The 26,122-nt window shown below is 41.4% G+C and overlaps 1 long non-coding RNA gene across 1 annotated transcript; it reads right to left on the reverse strand.

Annotated features, from left to right (window-relative positions):
• Positions 1–65: 65 nt before the first annotated feature.
• LOC127527016 (uncharacterized) lies at positions 66–9,944 on the reverse strand. The gene is made up of 2 exons (XR_007934372.1): positions 9,799–9,944; positions 66–153 (listed from the first exon to the last, which is right to left on the reverse strand). It is a non-coding gene; the product is annotated as an uncharacterized LOC127527016 (long non-coding RNA).
• Positions 9,945–26,122: the final 16,178 nt, after the last annotated feature.

The raw sequence follows: 26,122 nt of genomic DNA on the forward strand, positions 1-26,122 counted from the left end.
GTTCAAAGGACTCAAGGTCTAAACATTCCACACATGAGTCTGCCTTATCACGTTTTCCCTTAGTGATAAGGGGCTCAAGGATTGTGTAAAATAAAATTGTTGAATGTTGCATTTCATAATGATATTAAATCACGCATTCTAGGGGTATAAAAACTTTGCCCCATCCAACAGATGGGGTTCAGAAGAGCCCTGACGCTGTCATGTAATATTGATTGCCTGTTTTTCTGAAACTCTGCTCACTGCGATGCTGAAAAATAAAGCTGCTATATAACCACACCTGCTGTCTTGTCTGAAGTCTTCGTCCACAGTTTTCTGGCGCCCAAACATGGGGCAGGAGACGGGCAGACGACTCCTCGAGCAGGATCGTCCAGAGGACCGTAGTGGTGGACCGATTCCAGCCGGATCGGGAGGACCAGCTCCGGTGGGGAGTCCCTGACCTCCTCCTAGCCAATACGACGCACGACTTGACGGGAATTTCCAGGCAAGTGGACGGAGTTACAGTGAGTAGATTGGGGGAATTCCGCTGGTTTGACTGGTGTGCCGGAAATAATAGAAGTTTAAAAAGAGTAAAAGAGCATACTGTATCATTACTGTAGGGGTGTTCTCGGGACTCACGGAACACAGTTCTTGGGACCCTTCGGAAAATAGGCACAAGTTTGAATGTTAGTGAGTCATCCCTTGTGAAGTGGAATAGAAAGGGGTGAGTGGCACGCCCCTATAAATAAATAGAGGAATAGGGGTGAATGTGGTAAAGCCGGAAAATGTGTGTCTGAATAAAAAGGGGGAGGTCGTGTTTCTCATTTGGTGTCTAGTCATAATCTTGCTCCGACGGGTTGCTCAGGTGACGGAGACTATACCTAAGCAGTCTGACGCATACAAGGCGTTTGATGAAGGGATCGGGGTAAAAACCTCCATATCCCGGACTCCACGCTGAGTATTGACGTAGGATTCTGCTGAACCCAATAAATGGACACGAAGTCACCTGAGCTGAAATCCAGGAGCAGGAGCGGACGACAAGTGGGATTGAGGAGGAAAAAAAAAGGGGGGCTGAGCTGTTTTCTGTGACATCCTGCCACCCACTATGGGGACACAAGTCAGCAAACCGGTCAAACCTATCCCTCTGTTGGAGGGATTATTTTCAGAGAATCACCAGGCTCCTAGTACACTATCAGGATCGAAAGGCGGGTCCCCTAGAAAGTTAATTGAGAAGAAGACTGGGTTAGATTTTAAAAAGGCATGTAGGAAGTGGAATAAGCACAGTGGGGGTAGATGGCCAGTGGAAGGAACCGGAGATATGAGTGAGATACAGGAAATTAGAAAAATACTGTGCAGAAATACACAGGATTGTTGTAATGGAGGTCCTTATCAGATGGATATGTATGACAGATGGGAATTGGTTATTAAAGACCGTATGTTGGAAGCAGCACAGAAATGGAATGAGCTTTTAGCTGCCGAAGTTAAGACTACAAAGGAAAAGGAAGAGCTGCTTATAGCTTTACAGAAAGCGCAGGCTGATTTGGGACCCCAGTCTGAAGGAAGGAGGAAGAGGAGTGATAAAAAAGACCCTTTATATCCCGTGCTCTCCTCCTCAACACTTTACCCGCAACCCCTTCCACTGCCTCTTTCACCCCCTGCCCCAATGGCTCCTGTGGTAACCGATGCCCCAGCTACTGATGATTTCTTTGATGAACAATATCATTACGACCCCTGCTCACATACGGATCTGGATGATGAGACTGACGGCCACTTGTTAGGGGCTACGGGAGGCTCTTCTAACTCACACAAAAAGCCCTCCATTTCACAACGTACTAGAAGCAAGAGAAATAAGTCCCCTGAAAACTTTACCCTGTTTGAGTCCCCAAAACCTTTAGCACCCACATTTTCATGCCCTTTAATTGAGGTCCCTAACCCCCGACACAATCCCACACAACCCCCAGGAAATGATAACCCCACTAATGTAATGATACATCGTAACTGGGATATTCAAGAGCTGAAAGACGTAGTGTCCGAATTGCCTGATCCTAAGGTATTTGGTGGGTTGAAGTTTGTGGAACAATTGCAGCAACTGGACGACATGTACAAACCCAGTGCGGCCGAGTGGACCCAGGTGCTACGCAGAAAGTTGGGCACCACTTGGGCTACTGTCAACCATGGGCAGCATAATGGAGTACAGTGGCAGTGGAATGACGCATTGCCTCGTGGACAAAATAATGAGGGTCCTTTCCTTGCCCAATGGGAACCCGTGAAAACTGCAATAGCCGCAAAATATAAAAAGGTCCCTTATTTCGGCTGCCAAACAAAAGAAAGATGAGACAGTAGACGAATGGGCACACCGAATTCAGGACTTGATGACAAACCATTCTGGCTTAGACAACCCAGACGACCGTGCCAAGGCAGCAGTTCCTCCTTTTGTGTCAGGACTCAGAACTGATATCCAAAATAAAGTACATACGTCCTGTATTGGATGGGAAAGTGCCACTTTTGATGAAGTTAAACGACATGCGGAAAATGCTGAACGACAGACTAAGCAAAAAGAGTCAGATACTCAGACCAAGTTAATCGCGGCACAAATGAATTATTATGCAGGTGGAGCCGCCTCAGGCAGGGATCGAGGACGTGGATTTTTCTGAGGACAGGGGCGAGGCTGGGGGAGAGGTCGCGGATTTTTGTTTCCTAATCCGAATTCTTCGTCTGCTCAGCCGCCTCTCCCCTCAGATCAAGCACCTATATCTTATGCCTGTTATGGGTGCGGTGAGACGGGACACTTCCGCCGCAATTGCCCACATAAGCTTCCTCCCCCTGAACCTGAGGATATTCCTTGGTCCTAGGAATTTGCAGGGACCCCCAGCCACTCTCTTCAGTTGCCTTTGCTCACTCGCCATGCGGACACAGATCCTTTATTGACTTTGCTGGTGAATGGCACTGAAACTGCTTTTCTCATTGATACTGGAGCTACTCGTTCCACCCTTTCGCTGAAGGAGGTCCCTGCCTCGAAAGATACAGTGACTATGCTTACTGCCTCTGGACAACCACATGTTTTACTGGTGTCTAAACCTCTCCGGGTTCAGCTTCATTCCAGTGGTTCCACTTTGACGCACCGGTTTTTGTTAAATCAGCTCTGCCCTGTTAATCTGTTAGGAAGGGATCTGATGACTAAGTTCTCCCTCTCTATTTCTCTAACCGAACAAGGGTTTTACTGTTCTATTCCTAAACTACTGTGCCAAACATCCCCCCATCCTAAGCCCTCTTTTGCAGCTTGGACCCTGAACATCTCCTCACACACCATTCTCCTTAAAGCCCTACACTCTTTTCCTTCATGTCTTTTTCCCCACTTGCAGGTCCCCAACACCCCCCACTGTACTGCCCAGTACTTCCCTGCTGAAGTGGACACACCTTGGTTAGAATCTTTTCTCTCTTCAGGTACTAGCCCAGAGACCCTCCATATCCCTTGCATTTTTTTCTCATCCACCAAAGCTGCTGCTTCAGTTCACCTCACATATTCACAAAGCGTTTTCTATTTAGGAGGTTCGGTTCCCAATGTTTCCCTAGCCAAATCTAGCACCGTTCGCTGGGTCAACATTGGGGAATGGGTGGAACAATGTCAATATAGGACGGACTGGCTGCACGTTGCTCCGGGTATTTTTGATACTTCAGATCATTTGATAACTAAGGTTTTACTACGAGATGACCTTCCAGTAATCCGTTCATTGTGCCATCCCACCCTCTCCACATTTTCATTACAGTCTGCATATCCCTCTTGGCTTTCCTCACTTCCCGATGCACTGTGGTCCCAGGGGAAAACTGATTATGGAAGGATAGCACACTGTGAGCCACTGGTGATTTACCCAAAATCCTCCTTCCGCCCGCATCGCGCCCAGTATCCTCTTTCTCCTGAGGCAGTGGCTGGGATCTCCGCCGTACATTCCGAATTCGTAAAACAATGAGCAATTATCCCAATTAAATACTCTGCAGTGAACTCTCCCATTTTACCTGTTAAAAAGGCTGATGGTTCATGGCGATTTGTCCAAGATCTTTGACAAGTTAATTCTGCAATTTTTCCCAGAGCACCTATTGTTCCTAAACCTTCCACTATTCTTTCTACGATACCCCCGTCCGCCCGTTATTTCTCTGTTATTGACCTTGCTAACGCTTTCTTTTCTATTCCTGTGCACCCCGACTCTCAATTTTGGTTTGCCTTTACTTTCCAAAACCGCCATTGGACATGGACCGTTATGCCTCAAGGATATACAGAGGCTCATTGCGTGTATGGTCAAGCACTTGCTCAAAATCTAGAAGGATTCTGGCCAGATCAAGATAGTATATTGATACAGTATGTGGATGATATAATGGTGTGTAGTACTACTGAAGAAGCTTGTGCACATGATACTCAGAAATTGCTATTGTTTTTAGCAGAAAATGGCCATAAAGTGTCGAAAACAAAACTGCAGTTAGTCCAAACTACCGTTAAATATTTAGGTCATGACATTACTTACGGTACAAGAGCTCTCTCTAGCGACCATATAAACACCATTCAAAATCTTCCTAGACCTGTTACAAAGCAACAGGTTATGTCTGTATTAGGCATTCTAGGATACTGCCAGCAATCAATTTTCAATTTCACTGAAAGAGCACAGCCTTTGCGAACTTTAGCGAACACCCCTGATCTCCCCCTTTCTGGTCAGGCGGAATGGAATGAACAAGCTGAGAAGGCTCTGTGTGACTTAAAAAGTGCACTACTTTCTGCGCCAGCTTTAGGACTCCCTGACTATTTTCGTCCATTCACTCTGTTCGTGGACGAAAAGGGGGGATTTATGAATGCAGTACTGACACAACTCCATGGAGAAAAACAAAGGCCAATAGCCTATTTTTCGAAAAAAATGGATACAGTGGCTGCGGGACTTCCAACCTGTCTCAGAGCTGTAGCAGCCACAACAGAGGCCATGCTAGCCAGTACAGATATAGTGCTCATGAGCCCCCTAGTGGTAAAAGTGCCTCACGCCGTACACTCCATTTTAGTACAGGCTAAACCCTCACATCTCACTACTGCTAGGGCAATACACTATCAAAATGTACTCTGTACGTTGTCAGACGTTACCATAGAAAGGCGCTCCACCTTAAATCCAGCTACTCTTCTTCCAACTGAAGAGGAAGGGGAGCCCCACAACTGTCATGACGAAATAACTAAGGTTATAAAACCTAGACCAGACCTACAGTAAACACCCTTAGGAACAGGGGAGATAATTTTTGTGGATGGATGTTCTTTACGATTGGAAAATGGAACACCTTCAACCAGCTATACAGTGGTCAAAGGTGACCACCTGCTGGAAGCAAACCAAATTTCTTCAAGTTTGAGCGCGCAGGCAGCTGAGTTGATAGCTCTCACCCGAGCTTGTCAGTTGTCAGAGGGAAAAATTGTAACTATCTATACTGATTCTAAATATGCTTTTGGAGTCTGCCATGATCATGGAGCATTATGGAAACTCAGGGGATTCAAGACCAGTACTGGCAAGCCCATTCAGCATCAAAAACTAATAGAATCCCTCTTAGAAGCTATAACCAAGCCATCAAAATTGGCTATAGTTAAATGCCAAGCCCATACTGGAAAACAAGATCCCATTAGTAAAGGAAACAAACTGGCCTATCACTGGCCTATCACTTCGCTAAACAAGCTGCTTATGATAATACCCCAATTTCTTTATTCCAACAGACAGATGACAGAGATTCCGGTAATTTAGTCATTTCTTTACAGAGTTCAGCTTCAGAAAAAGAAAAAAGAAACTGGTCTAAGGAAGGATTATTGGTCGACGAGATCTGGACCCATAAGCAAACTAATAAACCTTTCCTTCCTAAAGCTTCTTTTCCAGGTATGGCAAAAATTGCACATGGCCTGGATCACGCTGGAAAGGTTCAAGAGGTTGATAGACATTGGGAAGCAGTAGGCTTCTCTAGATATGCAGAGCAATTCTGCAAACGTTGTGCAGTATGTCAGAAATTTAATGTAGGAAAGGGTATTCAGGTAAGTCCCGCCGTTACACCAAACCCAATGGGTCCATTCGAACACCTTCCAAACATGCAGACGCCAAAACTGTGGCAAAAGCTTTGATAAAGGAAATCATTCCAAAATGGGGAATACCACAGAAATTGCAGACTGATAATGGTAGTCATTTTGTGAATTCTGTAATTAATGAATTGACTACTTGGCTCCAGATAAATGTACATCATTATTGCAAATACCATCCTCAAAGTGGGGGTATAGTAGAGAGATGCAATGGTACCTTGAAATCTAAATTGGCTAAAATCTGTGAGCAAACAAATTTAACTTGGCTTGATGCTCTACCCCTGGCCTTGATGAGATTAAGGGGAAGAACACATCGGCAGTTAGGGCTTTCGCCATTCGAAATTCTGACCGGATGGCCCATGCCAGTCGGCATGGTCATAGGTAATGTTACTCTGCATACTGTGGACAATGATCTTCTTTCCATTCTTACAGGTCTCCGAGCTTCTCTGAAGGAAGTCCACGAGCAGGTTAATCAGGCCTGGAGAACTAATCCTCCATCAAAGGACTCCCCGATTCCGTTAGGAACCTGGATTCTGGTTAGAGATACTCGAAGGAAACATTGGCATCACCCTCGGTGGAGAGGACCGTTCCAAGTTCTGCTGTCGACACCACACGCTGTTAAAGTTGAGGGACTGCCTGCCTGGATTCACGTCTCACATTGCAAAAGATGGCACCCTTGATTGTGGTACTACTATGTCTTTCCTTTCCCTTGTCGACTGCCCTGGGGCCTCATGTATAAACGGTGCGTATGCACAGAAATGTGCGAATGTTTCCACGCTCAAATCGCGATGTATAAAACCTAAACTTGGCGTAAAGCCACGCACATTTCCACGGTACCTCATACTTTGGCGTACGCAATTTCTCCTCTCGGTTTTGCAGACTGGCAGCACCCAGCGTCAAAGCAGTGCTACTGTTCCTGTGTGGTCTTTCTTAGATCCACATTCCTAACGCGGCTTTATAAATACACTGAAACTAACTGCATATTGTTTATTAGTGTAATGCATCTGATTGTAATTAACCTGCAGCAATATAATGGTCCAGGGAATTGCCATAGTATTCGAAATACCATAACTGCTTTAGCGTTGTAACTCTCACTGCATCTTCTTCTTCTTTCAGCTGCTCCCGTTAAGGGCTGCCACAGCGGATCATCTTTTTCCATATTACTCTCACTGCACCACTCGGAGTATTTATATCACTGTATCTGAGTGGGGAATCACAGCAGTAGCTGATCGGAAATTATCGGTATACAGCATGAAGCAGACACTGCCTTAGCCACGGCAAAACGCTTTAGAGACTTCCCTGTACGGACTTCGCGGTTTAGAAAAAGTTTCATCCCAAGAACTCTAAATGCACTCAATCAGTCCATCAAGTGCTCCTTGTAGAACTGTTTACTTATAAGTACAATTACCTCACTGTAAACTTGCACTACAGTTATAATATTGCACAACCTGTGCCACTTTATAAAGCGCGTATTTACATATGATGACTATATCATTTTTAAGATGAAATGCAGCAAAATATGTTGATTATATTATACAGATAAAACTTTAACTTCATTTAAATAATCTGTATTGTTAATAATTAAACATGTGAGGACACGGTGCCGCAGCGCTAGCTAGTTCAGGGATTGTTCCTGCATTGCGTTGTATTCTTGCGCTGATGCGACACTGGAAAGATAGACGGATAGAATAATTAAACACGTACTACAAAGATATTTCAATGTTCTTTAAAAGTTCTGAAAAATCGGTGTTCTAAGCTTACAGATGGCTTCACGTCTATTACAGAGCTGATTGTGTGGCGATTGGGTTTTTGGAGAGAGAAAAGTAAGGACAGGAATTGGAGGTTAGTACGTTTGAAAGAGACAATACTGCTGTGATAAATTATGTCATTGAAGGTCACGCATGGCTCAGCAAGCCTCTTGCGTGAGACATGAACAATCACTGCGCCACCGTGTTCCCATGTTCAATAACATGCTTTCATTCCTATCATCATGAAAATGATATCACGTATACATCTCAGTATTTTAATTATTCAGAGAGCTATAATGTCATGAATGTAATGGATTATGTGTCCTGTCGGAGAAAGAGAAAGCCCATTTAAGAAGCAGGTAGTGATTCACACACAGAGCACAAAGAAGATCAAATACAGAACATAGCATTTAACGTCCTACTTTAGTTACAATGGGATTTGAGAAACTAGTAAATTAAACGATTTTAAGATGAAGTTTATGATGTTCTACTTTAATGGCAAAACAATCTACGAGATGAAAGTGGAAATTTTGAGATTAAAGTTGACATTTCGTGCTTTTTTCCCACTATGTGCCTATTTTTTTGTCTGTACCCTAATAAGCTTTCATATGACACTCAGACGGTGGGCTACGACTTGCCTTTTCACGGCGACTTTGATATGTGACAACTTCTTTTTTTTATTTTGGGCACTGTGTGACTTTGTGAATTTGAGCTTTCGAGTTTCTCCAACACTCTGTCACTCGATCAACTTCCTTTTGTTGATTATACCACTGTTTAAACCAACAAATAGTACGTTTTTCCTTTGCCTCCACTTGGTATTCGCTGAAATACTTATATTTTCTCCCGTGCTTTTCCCATTGTCTTTTCTGAGAAGGCTATTTATATTGATTTGCATATTCAAAGAGGCGTAATTCTGGGAGGAGTTGTGGCGGGACAGAAGGCACATGCACGTGCGTTACTTTTCACGCTGATCGGGATTTATGTAGTGGAAGATCGTGAAAGTTTGCGTACGTACAGATTCCTGCATCTGGATTTTTATGTGCGTACGCACATTCCCGCTTTTGTGCTTACGCCATTTTATAGTGTGAGTTCTACGCACAGTGTTATACATGAGGCCCCTGGTCACCTTGACTTTCCCTTTCGGAATCACCACATCAGTTCAGGTTGATTTCTGTTCTATTCGACTGTGGGACTGGTCGACAAGTCTAGTGGACCTGGTCTGACAAATATGTGTGTGTAACTGTTACAAACTCTGGATTCGGAAGTAACTGTGATGAGTGGGAATGGGATTTTGCTAATACTGGAACTGATGACAGTTCCCAATGGATCAATCACCCGTGCTTTAGCAGATTTGACTGCTCTCTCTAATGAACTAGCTACTAATTCTGGCATTTCTAATCCTTGGGACCAATGGTTTATGTCCACTTTTGGGTCCTGGGGCCAATGGCTTAAGTCAGTTTTCATTTCTCTTACAGTTGCTTTTATTGTTCTCCTGCTTGTAGCTTGCTGCATTGTTCCCTTGATAAAATACATTGTATCCAAGTATTTTACTGCCTCTATGGCAAAGGCTTACTTTTTACACAAAGAAAAAATGCTTCAGATCAGCACAGCCACTCCACACTCCTCCGCCCACTCCACTCCTTCCCCCTCTCCTACCCTTTCCTGCTCAACTCTCCCCATATCAAGTATTTTTTGTTTGCTCAAAAGGGGGGAATGTGGAAGATGAATGTTCTCTTCGTTCCCTTGTACTAATTCATGTCTGAGAAGTAAGCTTTAAGAAACCATACAGCATGCTTTGCTGAGCAAACAGAAAAATATTTGTTTAAAGGACTCAAGGTCTAAGCATTCCACACATGAGTCTGCCTTATCACGTTTTCCCTTAGTTTACATCTGAACGCCATAACAAAGGGGCTCAAGGATTGTGTAAAATAAAATTGTTGAATGTTGCATTTCATAATGATATTAAATCACGCATTCTAGGGGTATAAAAACTTTGCCCCACCCAACAGACGGGGTTCAGAAGAGCCCTGACGCTGTCATGTAATATTGATTGCCTGTTTTTCTGAAACTCTGCTCACTGTGATGCTGAAAAATAAAGCTGCTATATAACCACACTTGCTGTCTTGTCTGAGTGATCGTCCACACAGGGTACTGGAGTGTGGTACACCACTACTCATCTGGCTACTGCTTTAGCTACAGATCCAGAATGATTGATTGAATCTCCTCAATTTTTTTAAATAATCTCAAATAAAATATTTTTATCTCTCCTTTTACTGTTTCTACATCATGTCTCAGCATACAGGATTCAGAAAAAAGAGCACTACAAAGTAACGTGAATCAGCTTTATAATGTTTATTAAAAAAATAAAATCATTCTTTGGTACCTTACTCCACCTTATCTGAGTTAGAACTTTGTCTTTTCTTACTACTGAATAGTTCTATTATCTCTATGCTCTAAGTCATAATTTTATCATTGTTGATTATTTATTCAGCTTTTTCCAAAATTGCCTTTCTTCTCTTGAGCAATTCAAATCTTCGCTTTTTTAAAAGCATTTTCTTCTTAATTTTGCATGGGTGTATCAAATTAAATATTCTGCCATTGTTTCTACACTTTCCATCTCAACACCTTCCTTTTCCCACTTCCTCTGTTTTCTTAATTTGAGTGTCTATGTTTGTAACCACAACATTACTCTCTATTTCACTTTTATCAGAGATACACAATGTGTACTTTTTAAAATTATCTGTATTGTATTATTATACATATAAATAATATCTACTTTATGTGCATTTGGCCCATTCCTTTATACGAGGTGACATACAAGATCAGCCTGTGTTACAGGTGGCACTCACATAAGTTTAGGTTCTTGCTAAGAGTTTGTGAGGCAGAAGCGAGAACTGAACTGGCAGCCTTGAGTGCCTGCGCTAGCACACCATGTTTCCTTCTTTTACTTAAAATGGAGAACATGTTTATTGTAGGGCAGCACGGTGGCGCAGTGGGTAGCGCTGCTGCCTCGCAGTTGGGAGACCTGGGTTCGCTTCCCAGGTCCTCCCTGCGTGGAATTTGCATGTTCTCCCAGTGTCTGCGAGGGTTTCCTCCGGGCGCTCCGGTTTCCTCCCACAGTCCAAAGACATGCAGGTTAGGTGGACTGGCGATTCTAAATTGGCCTTGGTGTGTTTGTGTGTGTCCTGCGGTGGGTTGACACCCTGCCCAGGATTGGTTCCTGCCTTGTGCCCTGTGTTGGCTGGGATTGGCTCCAGTAGACCCCCGTGACCCTGTGTTCGGATTCAGCGGGTTGGAAAATGGATGGATGTTTATTGTAACAGGTTTTCTGACTGGCAGGCCCAGGACCAAGGCAGAGCTGACATCTTGGTGGTACTGGATAGGCATAAAGTCTGTTGTGAGAAAAAGAAATGAATGAAACCCATCACTTGTGAACAGAGGAGGAGTGATGAAGACGTCATGGAGTGTAACATGCATGTAAATACATGTGCACATTTTTGAACAATTACAGGGTTTGATGAACTCAGATTCCATATTCATCATTAGCTTATTTTTTTTGTGTGTGTGTATAATAAAAAAGTTTATATTTATTACTGTCTTATTTTCCTGTATTTATGCAATGTTGTCTGATGTGATCATGTGACCACGGCTGTTGAACTTGTGACATCACAGGACGTTTCTATAAATTGGGTGGCACTTGTGTACTGGTGATCCCTTGGTGGATACAAATTCCTTTTCATCTTCCTTAGTGATAATTTCTAATTTAAGTAGGGCTTAGCATGAGGTTTGCTTCTTTGGTATTGACAGTTTCTGATGTTCATATATGATTTTGTTTCACCTCTTGATCCTCATCGCTAAATCTTGTTTTGTCGCTAGTATATTTTGACTCATTCTGTTAATTCTGACCATGGTTTCTTGCCTTCGTTTCATCCCCTAATTATCTCTTGCTTGCAATAGTCCTTGGGTACTCAGCAAGTCCTGAACATGGGGGCATGTTAGTACAATAACTGTACCTTGGGATAAGAAGGTGCCTGTTGTCTTAAACTATGTAAACTTTTGTGTTGGCACTGTGGTACCCTCAAAGACGGTGCTTTGCTTTCCAAATAACAAATACTGGATCACTAAAGAGCTAAAAGGTCTCCTGAATGAGAAAATGAGAGCATTCAAATCAAGTAACAAAGAGGCCCTGAAGGATGCACAGAGTTTTAAAGAAAAAGCTGAATAAAGGAAATGAAGCTTAAAAAGGTAAAACAGAAAACAAACCCACTCAGAATAATATGAAAGATATTTATAATGGACTGGGAATTGTTACTGGACTCAAGCAATCCAGGGCTCAGGTGCTACAAGGGGATGTGGACAAAGCTAATGCCCTGAACCAATTATTTTAAAATTTCCCTCTCAGTGCCACCTTCTTCCAATCATCAGTCTCCCTTCACCATCCGTACTACATCAACAACTCCTACCATGTCAACTGGAATGGCCAGTGACAAGTCCACCTCTGACAGTCCATGAAAGAAGACCAAATAAGAAAATAGTCCTCAAGTTCTTAATACCTGTGCAGACCAACTTTGTGGTGCCCTCTGTCACCTCTTCAGTGTGTCCCTAAGGCTTCAGAAAGTGCCACTGCTCTGGAAAACATCCTTTATTGTTCCTGTTCCAAAAAAGGCAGGTGGTTCTTCCCCTAATGATTACAGACCAGTGGCACTTACATCTCACATGATGAAGACCATTAAAAGACTGGCCCCGGACTATATGAGTCCTCTTGTGGTAGACTGCCTGGACCCACTGCAGTTTGCCTATAGGACAAAGATTGGAGTGGAAGATGCAATTATCTATCTGCTCCACAAAGCTGGCAGCACTAGGAGGATTATTTTTTTTGATTTCTTCAGTCCATTCCCTGTTAAGGGTTAAACCCTGTTGGGCAGACCACAGTTTGTGAGAATGAAGGACATGTTTCTGATACAGATATGAGTGACACTGGAGCACCACAAGGAATATTCCTGTCTACTTGTCTCTTCACTCTGTACACTACAGACTATAAATGTAAATGTAACACCAGGTCATGTCATTTGTAGAAATTCACAGATGATTCTGCACTTACTGTATGGGGTGTATTGACAAAGGGGTTGAAGCAGAGCATAGGAGTCAGGTGGAGAAATATATTTCTTGGTGCAAAATTGTCTGCATCTTAACATTAGGAAAACCAAGGACCTGATTTATCAACTTTCGTCACACCAAAAAGCCTCTAAGTCTGGTCACTATTCAGGGAGCAAATGTGGAGGGGATCCACTCCTACAAGTACTTCTGGGTCTACATTAAGGGCAGGCTGGACTGGTCATTTAAAACAGAGAAACCAAACAAGAAAGGGCAAAGCAGGCTCTTTTTCTTTAGGAGACTGCATTCCTTTAATCTGGGAAGTGACATCTTTCACATCTTCTACGACTCTGTGATGGCCAGCGTGATTTTCTATGCTGTGGTGTGCTGGGCTGGTAACATTGGTGAACAATGCTGCACATCATCTCTCAACACAAACACTGAAGAATTTCAGCCAACAAATTATTCAGCAGATGTTAAGAAATGCTACAGGGGCTCCTTTATACTGTCACAGGTGGCTGGGAGCCAGACCCAGCCGGGATGCCTAGAAGGACGGGGAGGCAGTCAGTACATCCCCTGGGCCGCAAGGGTGCAACTGCCCTGGATAAGCAGGGGACCATGGGGATGGGGCAAGGAGGTACAAACCCATGGGGGCCCGTGGCTACCGTCAGAGGGTGCCCCATGTCTCCTAAAGCCCCGGAGCTCTGCACTTCCGCCACACCTGGGAAGGTGGGGAAAATTCTTCCAGTGACACCCGGAGTGCTTCTGGGTGCTCATGCGGCACTTTCGCCACACCAGGAAATGCCACCAGAAGAACATCATCAAGCACCTGGAGCACATCCGGGTGAATATAAAAGGGGCCGCCTTCTTACAGTCGGGAAGCTGGAGTCGGGAGCTGGAGCAGGACGAAGCTCCAGTGACAGGAGAGAGAAAGGCGGCCTGAAGACGGCATAGGGAGAGGCCCGTGTTGGGAGTGATTGGTGCGGGAGCATTGTGTGCTGTAAGGACTTTATTAATTTAAATAAACGTGTGTTTTGTAAAGTACTGGTGTTTGTCTAATGGTGTTCAGACCCGTGCTAACAATACCAACAGCAATATGCCTGCATAATGCCTTACTGGGACTAGGGCTGTAAAGTCAGAAGTTTCCTTTCTTTTTAATTACCTTCTTTTTTAGTCACTCTGGTGTGTGTTCAGACTATAGTCTATCTATCTATCTATCTATCTATCTATCTATCTATCTATCTATCTATCTATCTATCTATCTATCTATCTATCTATCTATCTATCTATCTATCTATCTATCTATCTATCTATCTATCTATTATATAGTACCTTACATATCTATCTATCTATCTATCTATCTATCTATCTATCTATCTATCTATCTATCTATCTATCTATCTATCTATCTATCTATCTATCTATCTATTATATAGTACCTTACATATCTATCTATCTATCTATCTATCTATCTATCTATCTATCTATCTATCTATCTATCTATCTATCTATCTATCTATCTATCTATCTATCTATCTATCTATCTATCTATCTATCTATCTATTTCTCCCATGGATAAAATAAAGTTCTATTTTAAGAGAGTAAGAAGTCAGAAGGTTACCCTTACAGGTCAGTTGAATTGTTCAGTGAATTTCTCCAAAGTATTTTTTGCATCTAACTTGCTTGCCAATTTTTCTCTGAAAAATGTTCTGTGACAGGCTTAAACTTTTATCTCCTTGCATTCCATGATTCTTTGTGAGTCCAGTAAGACATCACAGATCTGCTATAGCCAGGTTGGATGGGACCCGACCTGTGCCACCTGTCCGATTTGTGTTACACATGAGCAGATCTTTCACACACGTATACTTTAAGCATACTGTACCTCACACTTTACAGCACTGCCCAATCTGCTTTGCGTTAATTATTTATGGCATTTGCATGCATGAGAGATGTCACTACTTGATTGTTACTCTAGCCGGATTTACACCCCACTTGTAGTATTTTCTTTTGAGGGGTATATTAGTGTGCCATAATGGGAATATTGTGAAAATACTTTGTCGTTCTGCATAGATTCATTGTGTGTTGTGACTCCACTGCTGAATTAAGCAAGGTACGCTCCTTGTTATGTAGCACAGATCGGGTAGTGACTGGGAGGGTTCCCCAAATATATTATTCTGATCGTTTGTATCACAGGCTCTGTGGGTGTTAGTTACTTGTAGTGATCGGAGCATGAGTGGTACATAGAGAGATAAAGGACTCAGACTGTTGTGGACTCAAGAGAATAATTTTATCTCAGGGATACACAGTGAAGCAGTGGTTAGCACTCACAGCTCAGAGAACATTTTCTGGCCAGAATAATCAGTCCAGTAGTTGGCAGATGTTTCTCTTGCCCTCAGGGTCACTTAAAAGACCATGGCACCATTATAATCCACTTAAAACTAATTCAGTTTCTCTTTCAGCATTACTTTAATGCATTTTCACTAGGTTCACTGAAACTGCAAACATTTCTGAGTTTTTACCAAACTCAAGGTGCAACGAATTTAGCAGAGTTTGCTCATCATCATGGGTCAGATCTGTCCTCATCACATCTTATGTGCCCACCTATAAATTATCAGTAAGTCCCTTGACCACTACAATGATTTCATTGATCTGCAGCTGTGCAACAGCAGGCACAAGGTAATAAACCAGTATGCCACACTACACATTTCTTCTGCATGTCCCTTCTTCTGGCATAGTTTTGGTTTCCCACATTCAAGTACAATATTGGATACTCCAATGTAGCCAATACATTCATATACTGAACCAGCTTCTCCAGTTCAGGGTTATGGAGAAAAGGCCACCTCTAGGCATTTTACGGCAGGCAGGAATCAAGCCTGGACAGGGTGCCAGTCCTAAAAAATATAATTACACACATTCCCAAAATTAGAATCACCACCAAGCTAACATGACATTTTTGTGGGATGCCATATGACCCTAAATTGAATGAAGATTAATGCTATGTTATTTTAAAATGCATTTTACCAATCTATCCAATCACTAATAGTAATAGTAAATAGTGATAGTGCAAACTCCGAGGTGAGCGAGCTTTTTCAATTGCAGCACCAAAACTCTGGAACGATTTGCCATTGCATGTTAGGCCGGCTCCTTCGCTAGCTGCCTTTAAATCCTTTTTAAAAACACATTTTTACTGTCTGGCTTTTAACCCTGTATAATATGGTGGCTATTTGTATACTTTTTATACTTTCTATTAAGAATGTCTTCAGCTCTTATGTGTTTATGTGTTGTTTTTCTTTGTACAGCACTTTGGTCAGCCTTGAGGTTGTTTTTAAAGTGCTTTATAAATAAATAAATAAATAAATAAATCACTAATAGTCAGCAGTCCAAACATGTCAGGATGTCAGCCTATCATAGGGCACACTCACGCATACCCACAGTCAGCAATCAGCCTAAGGTGTAGACACTAGGGATGTGGGAGGAAAACTAAGCATACAGAAGAATAACAAAAAAAATGCACCTTGACATATAATTTGCCCAGGCAGGAATTTCAATTATTTCATAATTTTCATAACACATAAAAGACAGAGAAAGCCTAGTTAACAAAGAACACAATAATTAAATAAAACTGATTTTGCTGACAATGAACAACGCTTTTTGAGGCAATTGTCTCAATTGTACAGTAAGTAAGCACACTGCCTAAAAATGCAGTGTTTGAAGAAAAATCATATTTTAGTTTCATTTATATTAAAGTGGAAGTTTGGGCTCCTACTTCAGCATGCTTTAAGTTCCTTTTTTCTGCGTTTCCTTTTTAGCTGATTATTTTAGTTAAATATTTCACATATGCAATAATGATTGTGGCTGACAAAAATGGCACATCTTATCTAGCAATTTTTTAACAGCACTCCATCACAAGTTTCATTATGAGTGTAGCGCCGCAGTCCATTTGTTTACTTGATGACAAGAGGCTGCCCTGATGGCAGTTCACCATTATCTAGAATCACAAAAAGTAGACCAAAAAATTGTTTCTAAAATTTAAAGGTAACATGCAGAACAACTGAATAATCTGTGTAAGCTTACAAAAATGTTCGTCTATCAGGTGGGGGACTCATCCTCTTGCCTGCCATAACAAAACCGAACTGTCCCCTTCTCACACCCTTTCCCTGGCACTTCCTCCTTCCTTCACTCTAAACTTTCTCCCCGTCTCCAGACTTAATGTCCTTTAAACATTGATTGTTAATTGAAATATTTTGATTGCTTTGTCAATAATTACCATTGCACAAGGAGCCACATATTTTAATGCCCTTAACAAGCTGAATCAGCCTGAGGATGACTTACCATCATGATGAGCTGATATTCCAGAACCAGCTGCAGGGGAGACAATAAAAACAGAGAGCCTGCCACAGTCACATATAAAATTCACCTAGTGTCGCAATAGCGAGTGGTCCTTTAGGGATAGCTAGCTATTCAGAAGAGTCATGTGAAGGAGTTAAAAATTCATTTGCCACTTTGTGCTACATTGATGTCAGAAGTGGGATGAGGATAACACCCACCATCCAATTTATCAAAAGTGCCACAAAAATCTAAAATGGACTTTCTGAACTCTTCTGAGGAATTTCAGGAGAGGCTCTATGTTGAGTTCTGGGATCTGGAATGCCATTTTCTGGATCAGTACAGAAAGAAAAACAGCTAAGAGACTGCTACCTCCACCACATCTTCTCCATCTGCTAAGGTCCATTGGCCTGGATGCGTAGTTACTGGCGGAGCATCAGGCTCATGTTTCTGGGGAAAAGTGCGGCAGATTGAGTTGTTACTGATCCCAGGAGAACTGTGTAAACAGACCTGTAGGGGGCCACCAAAAAGGCATTTTTTGCAGTGAATTTGATAGATTTTTCTTTTTCCCCCAGGGTCCCATAATACATTGTGAGGCTACAAAATCACTCATTATCACATAAACATGTCAAACACACTTTTTTCTTTAGGACTTTGTACATTACTGTTATGTCTCTGGAGTAACACCGAGATTAGTGAAAGTTAAAATAAAGGATTATTTGTTTACAATCAAATGTCAGCTTTTGCCTTCAAATAACAACTTTTTGTATAGATTCTAATTATACTCAAATAGTGATGTTCGTTCTTATAGCCCTAATATTTATTGAAAATTCATCCAAGAAAATATACAAAAAAATGTAAATAAAGAAAACAACGCTGGTCCTGATTTAATTTAATTTGATCGCATTCTTCAGAGGCTGTTAGCAGTAGGAACTCCGAGCGTACACTACACAGAGGCATAGATAAAAAACTTGCTATTGTGAATTTGTTTTTCATAGTTTTGTGTGTGTGTGTAGTTTGTGAACACTTTTTAAATCTTGTTTGTGGTTATTGTTCCATCTGCCTCTTTTGCTGTTTGAGGCACAGTGGTCCAGTGGTTAGCAGATTGAACACTTCAGTGAATTCATAAGCAGTAAAAGTTATTTCATCCACTTCAGAGCTTTCCCAGTTTCTCAAAGAAAATGCAGACATTGCTTTCAAGCTTTACCTGACATTGCCTGTCCCAAATGCAAGTGGTGAGCGATCCGTCCAAGCTTAGGCTATTGAAGACCAGGCTCAGATCCACAATGGGAAGGAATAACTGAATCATTTGACTCTGACATCAATTGAGAGTGACTTCGTTCAAAGAAATCCAGAACAGTACAAATTTAAAAAGCAAGCATTTGTCTGTGTTAATATATAGAGTGGCTTGTGCATATACAAATTATGAATTTACGCTCTATTAAATAAGTAAATAAATCAAGGTAAATAGGTAAATAACTTTCGATCTGGCTTTTATATACAGCAACGGCAAAAGCGCAACATGCATTCTTTCTCCGATGTAAACCCCTCATCATTATCTGAGTTCACCTTTGTTCTAGCAAGTCTTTATGTGAAAATAGCAGTGGCAGATAGAGGGGAGTGTGAAAGTGACTGGGAGAAAAAAAACTGAATAATAAAAAGAAAATGCTAACTTTTACAAGTACAGTGATCCCTCGCTATATCACGCTTCGACTTTCGTGGCTTCACTCTATCGCGATTTGTTCTCATACACGCTTACGTCACTACGCATGCTCTTTCTGAGAACTTTTATCTAATCCCCACGATGGCTCCTTAACATGCTGCTTTTTTTAAGCCTCTGACAATGAAACTAAGCGCCAGAGGAAGATGCTTACCATCCAGGAGAAGGTGAAACTCTTGGATATGATCAAAGATGGCAATACCCTACAAAAGCCTCCTCACGCATATGAAAAGACAGCGCCAGCAACTGCCTATCAAGATGTTCTTCAGCGGCGCATCCAGACACCCACTGCCTACTCCTAGTACTCCTTCAGCAGAAGAAGACAACGACGCACCTGCTGAAGATACTGCACCACCTGAAGACTCTCCTACTGAGGTCGTGCCTTCATAGGTTAGTGGTTGTGTGTAAGAACTGTGTGTGTGTGTAATTAAATTTACAGTACAATAATAATAATATATTTGTAACGTATAATATGTCTTATTTTCTCTTATTTTGTCTAATATATTGGGTAATACAAGTGTAATGGTGACTAAAGGGTGTTATTTCATGTCTAGAGGGCTCTAATAATGTTAAAAAATGTATTAAGAAGGTTGTAAACAGGTTTTCTATACTCTAACTGCGAAAATATTCGATTTATAAATAAAGAATCCTACTTCGTGAAAATTCATTTATCGCGGTAGAGTCTGGAATGGATTAACCGTGATAAACGAGGGTTCACTGTACCATAAATTTACACCAGCTGTTACAGACTTAAATCAAATGTATGTTTTTATTCGATAATAGTAAGAATAAGAGCAGCTCACTTCTCAAAACAGAGGCATCCAAGATCAAACCCATGACCTTTTGATTACCAGATCTCAGTTGTCACTGCTGCGCCACCAAAGCGGTGGTATTAAGTGTGTGTTAATGTCGCACCCTAATGCGGGTTCTTTTTCTGCAGTTATATTCTTGAATAAAAGCGCACTTCTTTTGTTATACTTGTACCTTTTGAGAAAGTGTTTATTTGATATTTGGACTTCAGGCTTCACACATTATACACTTGTCTACATTTTGTCAATTTTACTAAAACAAGAAAAACGTTTATGTTTGAAAGATGTGTTTACATTGATTGTTGTAGACATGGAACACACATGAAATGCATGTGTTCCAAATAACGCTATATTATTTAGCCTATACAGCTCGAGGTTTCTCACTCTCAAGGCTTGAGCTGGGAGAACTTTGTGCCCGTTCTGTGTGGCGGTGGGGGGATGTGATAGCAGGCTACTTGCTGCTTGTGTTGATCGACACATTTACAAGATAAAAGATGCTAACGGAGAGGTGCGAAGGGATTTAAGGTGGGCCAGAATTCCAAGTTTTTTCGTAGGCTTTAGTAATTCTAGTGTTAATGAGCTTCTTTAAATAGTCAGATTTCCTGCTGGGGACATCTGGTATACTGGATGACATTCTTCTTCTAGTATAGATTTTGAGAAAACCGTTTTACCTCTACACTAAAAGTTAATAGTGCATAGCCTAAAGGCTTTTTGCGTATCTTATTTCAAATGTATTTTCAAGCAGATGTCGTTCTTTATTTTTTTACAATTATTTTTGACAATCCCTTTGGCTAAGTGGAAAGATTTGTTTATTTCCTGTGCAAACGTGGGACATTTAGCAATAGATTTGTCACCCTTGATAATATCCTTCAGGCCATGAAAGGGCACTGTGGGTTAGATGTAACATTGAAGATATACTGGAATATATTAAAGAGGTAAAAAAAAACAATGCCATATGCAGAAAGTGAATGGGTCTTTCTGAGTACTTTCTGAATCCACTGTATATAATATATTTATACCAGTCCAGGGTCCAGGAGGGAGGACAATGGAAGTGACAGAGGTGTAATGGCTGTCAGTCGTGCGTTCTGCTGAAGGAGGAAGGGAGAAGGGGCGGCACGTTGGCGCAGTGGTAGTACTGCTGCCTCGCAATAAGCAGACCTGGGTTGGCTTCCCAGGTTCTCTCTGCGTGGAGTTTGCATGTTCTCCCCGTGTCTGCGTGGGTTTCCTCCGGGTGCTCCAGTTTCCTCCCACAGTCCAAAGACATGCAGGTTAGGTGGATTGGCGATCGTAAATTGTCCTTAGTGTGTGCTTGGTGTGTTGGTATGTGTGTGTGTCCTGCGGTGGGTTGGTGCCTTGCCCGGGATTGGTTCCTGCCTTTCACCCTGTGTTTGCTGGGATTGGCTCCAGCAGACCCCGTGATCCTGTGTTCGGATTCAGCGGGTTGGAAAATGGATGGATGTGTATATATATATATATATATATATATATATATATATATACACAATCAGATTGTGACACAGACTTCGAATGCCGTGAATGTAATTACCCCGATCTACATGCTGTCAAATAAACGAACCACACGCCATGGCGCAATGTTAGGGGCATCGAATCTGGCGCTGACGTCCGAGGTTCGATTCCCGAGAGGGAGTGCAGTGGAGTGTGTACGCCTGATGAGCCCAGAATGAGGGCGAAACACGTGTCGTGTACTCTTTGCATTTATTTGACAGTAAACTATTTCAACCATATATATATATATATATATATATATATATATATATATATATATATATATATATATATATATAATAACAGGCCTGTAAGAACCATTTCCTTAGTTCTATAAGATTCATGAATATTTATTAGATGACAATGCATAATCTATGGGAGGTTCCTATAACCCCCGTAAATAGAATCGTATTGGTATATTCTTGCCATTTCTTACAGCTTGGAGTAAACATTATTCTTCAGTTAGTTAGTGACAGCCTTGCCATGAGTAAGGTGTGGAAGGCATAAAGTTTTAAACCGTGCCTGGGCACATGCCTATGTGCCAACCAGCTTATGGGCCTTTTGAGTGTGTGAAGTAAATATGTCAGAAAACAGCACTTAATTTATGTGCTGTGCTGTACGTTTAAAGCGTACAGAAGAAGAAGCTAAGAATCTTTAAGTAGAGAAGAAGAAATTAAGAACCTTTAAGTATAGAAATAACTAAAGTTTTTCAAGAAAAGCTAAGTTTATAGAAGATACATTTTCCCTTTTTTTTGCCTTTTATTCTATGTGTGTAACTATTTTTTCTTTTATTCTTGTATGGATTATTTGCTTTTAACTTTCACTAAATATTTTTAAAACGAATTTTTGGACTTTGAGATTTCTTTCGGCACGCGTCTTACCCGTGTTTGACCACACCTATATTTTGGCAGCTACAAGGCCTCTTCCACACAGCCTCTGACTGGCAGCTGCAGGCTGACTTGGGAAAGCAGCTAAAGTTCCCGCAGCAAATTATAACAACAACACTCCGGCCAGACATGATCATTACCTCTGAGGCCCTGGGAAGAGCGTATCGAGGAAGCTAGCGAGAGGAAATGCACCAAATACCAGGAGCTGGTGGAGGAGTACAGGGACAGAGGCTGGAGGGTACTCGATGAGTCCAAAGAAATTGGCTGCTGAGGATCTGCAGAACGCTCACACTGCAGAGTCCTCACACGGCTGGGCATAACAGGAGTGGCCAAAAAGAGGGCCATTAAATCCACAACTGAAGCTGCAGAGAGAGCCTCAAGGTGGCTTTGGATAAAGAGGGCTGATCCGTGGATCGCTACTGAGATGCAAGTTGGGGATTGATCAACCCCGGCTGGGTCACCTGAGCGAGGGTGTATAATGTTGTGAGACCCGAAACGCCCGATGACCTCAGGAAACATCACTTATGATGTGTCCTAGTACATCCAGGTGATGTTTCTTATATAATATAATATATATATAAGGAGATGATGCATCTCTTATTTTGACAACACATATCACCTCTACTACTATGTTTGAATGACACTAAATTTATTGGAAACTGTGATAAATTTATATTTTATCATTTAAACAATGATCATTTTAAAAGTGGGAAAATCTTAAGTAAGCAAAAGTAGTTCTGTTAGTTTATTTTCTGATTACTTTATTTAGCATGTGTTGGCCTGTCCTATTTAATGCCATTATGGACCTCACATTCATTCAGCTAGTGACAGCAATGAATCAACCTAATCCAAAGCAAATGTGAAAGTTAAATACTAATTCTTATTTTACTTGATATTAAAATTGGGCTTTCAACTTTGTAACTTAGTTTGCAAGAACAAAAACTAAAGACAGAAAGATTCTCTGCTGATAAAATTTAAAACAATACACATTGATTAAAATAACTGAAAATATGCTCATCATGTACAGTTAGTTGTACTATAATATACCTGGTAATTTTCATAAGATTCTTGCAGAACCCTTGCAAGTAAAGACCTCATTTTGTTACTTAATATTGTTGCTTATGTTTCTTCTAAAGTTCATGGTGGCAGCAAAGGCATCAGACTAGTCTGATTTTTTTCAACAACTATGGATTTTGGATTAGATTGTGAAAAGGAACAGTTGGCATTCAAAAATGTAGGCATGCAATTTATAATATAAGCACTTTTCTCACATGCAGAACTTGGTTCTGTCTGTCTGAGACCTCTGAAACTAAATTGAAAATAGTCCTAGTAGTTTATTGTACCATATAGAAATAAGGTAGGGTCCTTGAAGGTGTAAGGAGAGCTTCTCCTTCATACATACAGAAATTAATTAATAATTATATCTAGGTGGTGCCTTGATAAAATAAGGTGCAGCTCTACTGAACATATTGGCACTGTTTAAATAAATATGGGTTGAAAACAAAATATAGTTCAAAAAAGGTTATGGGCAATGGTTAAACCAAGCTCTACTGACCAGATGCCCAGCAAGTATGGATCAGATGTTGGTAAATTTAATAAGAAGTGGCACAAAATGACAGCAGGGCTGACACAGTCACCAATGGAAGGTATTTTTATGTGGGATAGAACGTCAAAGCTGATGGCAGCTGGAGTTGTGTTTTGATGTCTTCAGTTATTTCCTCTCTATATATGTTAGTCTTTCTTTGACTTTACCTAAATTGCTGCACTTAAAATGTCCATGCTGTTGTAGCTCTGAAGTTCTATTCAGTAAATGTGATTGATGATATTTGAATTGTTCATTTACATGAAAGACTATCTATTACCAGGCGGCACGATGGCACAGTGGTAGCGCTGCTGCCTCGCAGTTAGGATACCTGGATTTGCTTCCTAGGTTCTCCCTGCGTGGAGTTTGCATGTTCTCCCCGTGTCTGCGTGGGTTTCCTCCGGGTACTCCGGTTTCCTCCCACAGTCCAAAGACATCCAGGTTAGGTGCATTGGCGATTCTAAATTGTCCCTAGTGTATGCTTTGTGTGTATGTGTGTGTGTGTGCCCTGCGGTGGGCTGTCACCCTGCCTGGGATTTGTTCCTGCCTTGCGCCCTGTGTTGGCTGGGATTGGCTCCAGCAGACCCCCGTGACCCTGTAGTTAGGATATAGCGGGTTGGAGAATGACTGACTGACTGACTGACAATCTATTACCACCACCAGTTGGTACGCAGGTGTGAATCGTTGCTTATCTCCTCCGGCTCATACTTGACTGCATTTGCATATCCTTTTTACCTTTACAAATCTTCTTATGCCACTGTTATCAACATTACTCAGCATTGTTTCCCTGATAAAATACTCAGTGAAAAAAATGTCACACTTATGATGACTCACGTTGTTTCATCATGCTTGATGAAGAAAAAAACAAATCTGAATGCTGTTGGCACCCCAGTTATTTCAGTTAGTTTAGATTAGATTATAAACTCACTTGCAATGCCATCACTATATTTTTCATACACTGTGGAATACGAGGTACACAGTTTGCATGAATTTGTGACACACAGTGGACAGAGAGATCTAGCCACAAATTAATAGTGGTTCACATGCACTGCAGACCCAACAATATATACAAATACGAGAGAAAATGGTGGGCTTACTTTGGCTTACTAAAATCGAAGGAATGATGCAATGTGTAAGTTAGACATAAATGAGGTGCCTTTTAGGAGAAAAAATATGATTCGATATTCAGATGAAATGCTGTTGCACGTATTGAATAACATCCATGAATATAATGGCAGAATAGGAAGACTTGCAAAGAAAACGGACTGCTTTTCTGGCATTTGAATACATTGTCATGCATGTGAAAACACTGAAAGTGAGCTGCATTAACTTGAGGAACACTCCATCCACAATGTACCATATTGCAAGTTCTCCCTTCCGCACTTAAAACTGATACTTGCTGTGTACTTTGTATGCTGGCAGCTGTGATGACAGACACTTATCAGACACTTGGCAAACTTTGTGTAAAACTACATCATGCATCATAAGCAAAGGCAGACAAACCTGTAGGCAAACAGTTCTTGATGCCCTTTCATGTGGTGAAAGTCAAACAAACCCAACAAGTCAGGAATCAAATTTTGGATAGCTGCTTATATAAGCAGCAAGTATATATGTTAGATACCGTTACCTGTTTGGAGAAAAATCACGCTGGGCTGCCAGGTAAATATCGTGTTGCAGGTGATGTGACTCATGAGCTTTTCACAGGCAATTGGAGAAAAGTCACTGCTGTCTACTGCTTGAAATGAGCCGGCATGCACCACCACTTATATTTCTGAGCTAAAGAGTATCGAAGATAATGTATAGCTACTGGTGCATACTGGAATTTTGACAAGCTTTTGCACCTTCAAGGGGGTTCCTGATATCCCCCGTCATTCTGAAATAGGTTAGGCATATTAGCATGCATTGATCTCCAAGATGGAAACACCCAACAATGCTCTTTGTAGAAATTGTATGTAGCATAAAGCGGTTATTTTTCACAACTCCAAGCAATGCTGCTGACAATACTTTTACATTACTTTACATGGCAAATAAGCTACTTGCCCAAAAGAATGTGGACACCAAACTACACATTAGCTGTTGGTGTAGTTTGGAACCGAACAGGACCAGTAGGAGAGATTTAATACACAGAGCAACAAAGAAAAATATTGTGTTTCAAATGTGTAGTTTATTTACAACTGTAGGGACAAAACAGTTCCATGCAGGCTTTGTAACACAGTCCAAGGGCAATGACACACAGTATCAATAAAGAATTGTAGTAATAGTAATTACAGTGAAATCCAGTGTCCCCAAAAAGAAAACCTTTAAACATTATGAAAGACTGTCTTCCTGTATTAATATAATGTTCAGGAAGTTGTTCCTTAAAGCACAAAAACAATTCACAGACCCAAAAATA

This window comes from Erpetoichthys calabaricus, chromosome 3, assembly GCF_900747795.2.
Source record: "Erpetoichthys calabaricus chromosome 3, fErpCal1.3, whole genome shotgun sequence".
Lineage (NCBI taxonomy): Eukaryota > Metazoa > Chordata > Cladistia > Polypteriformes > Polypteridae > Erpetoichthys > Erpetoichthys calabaricus.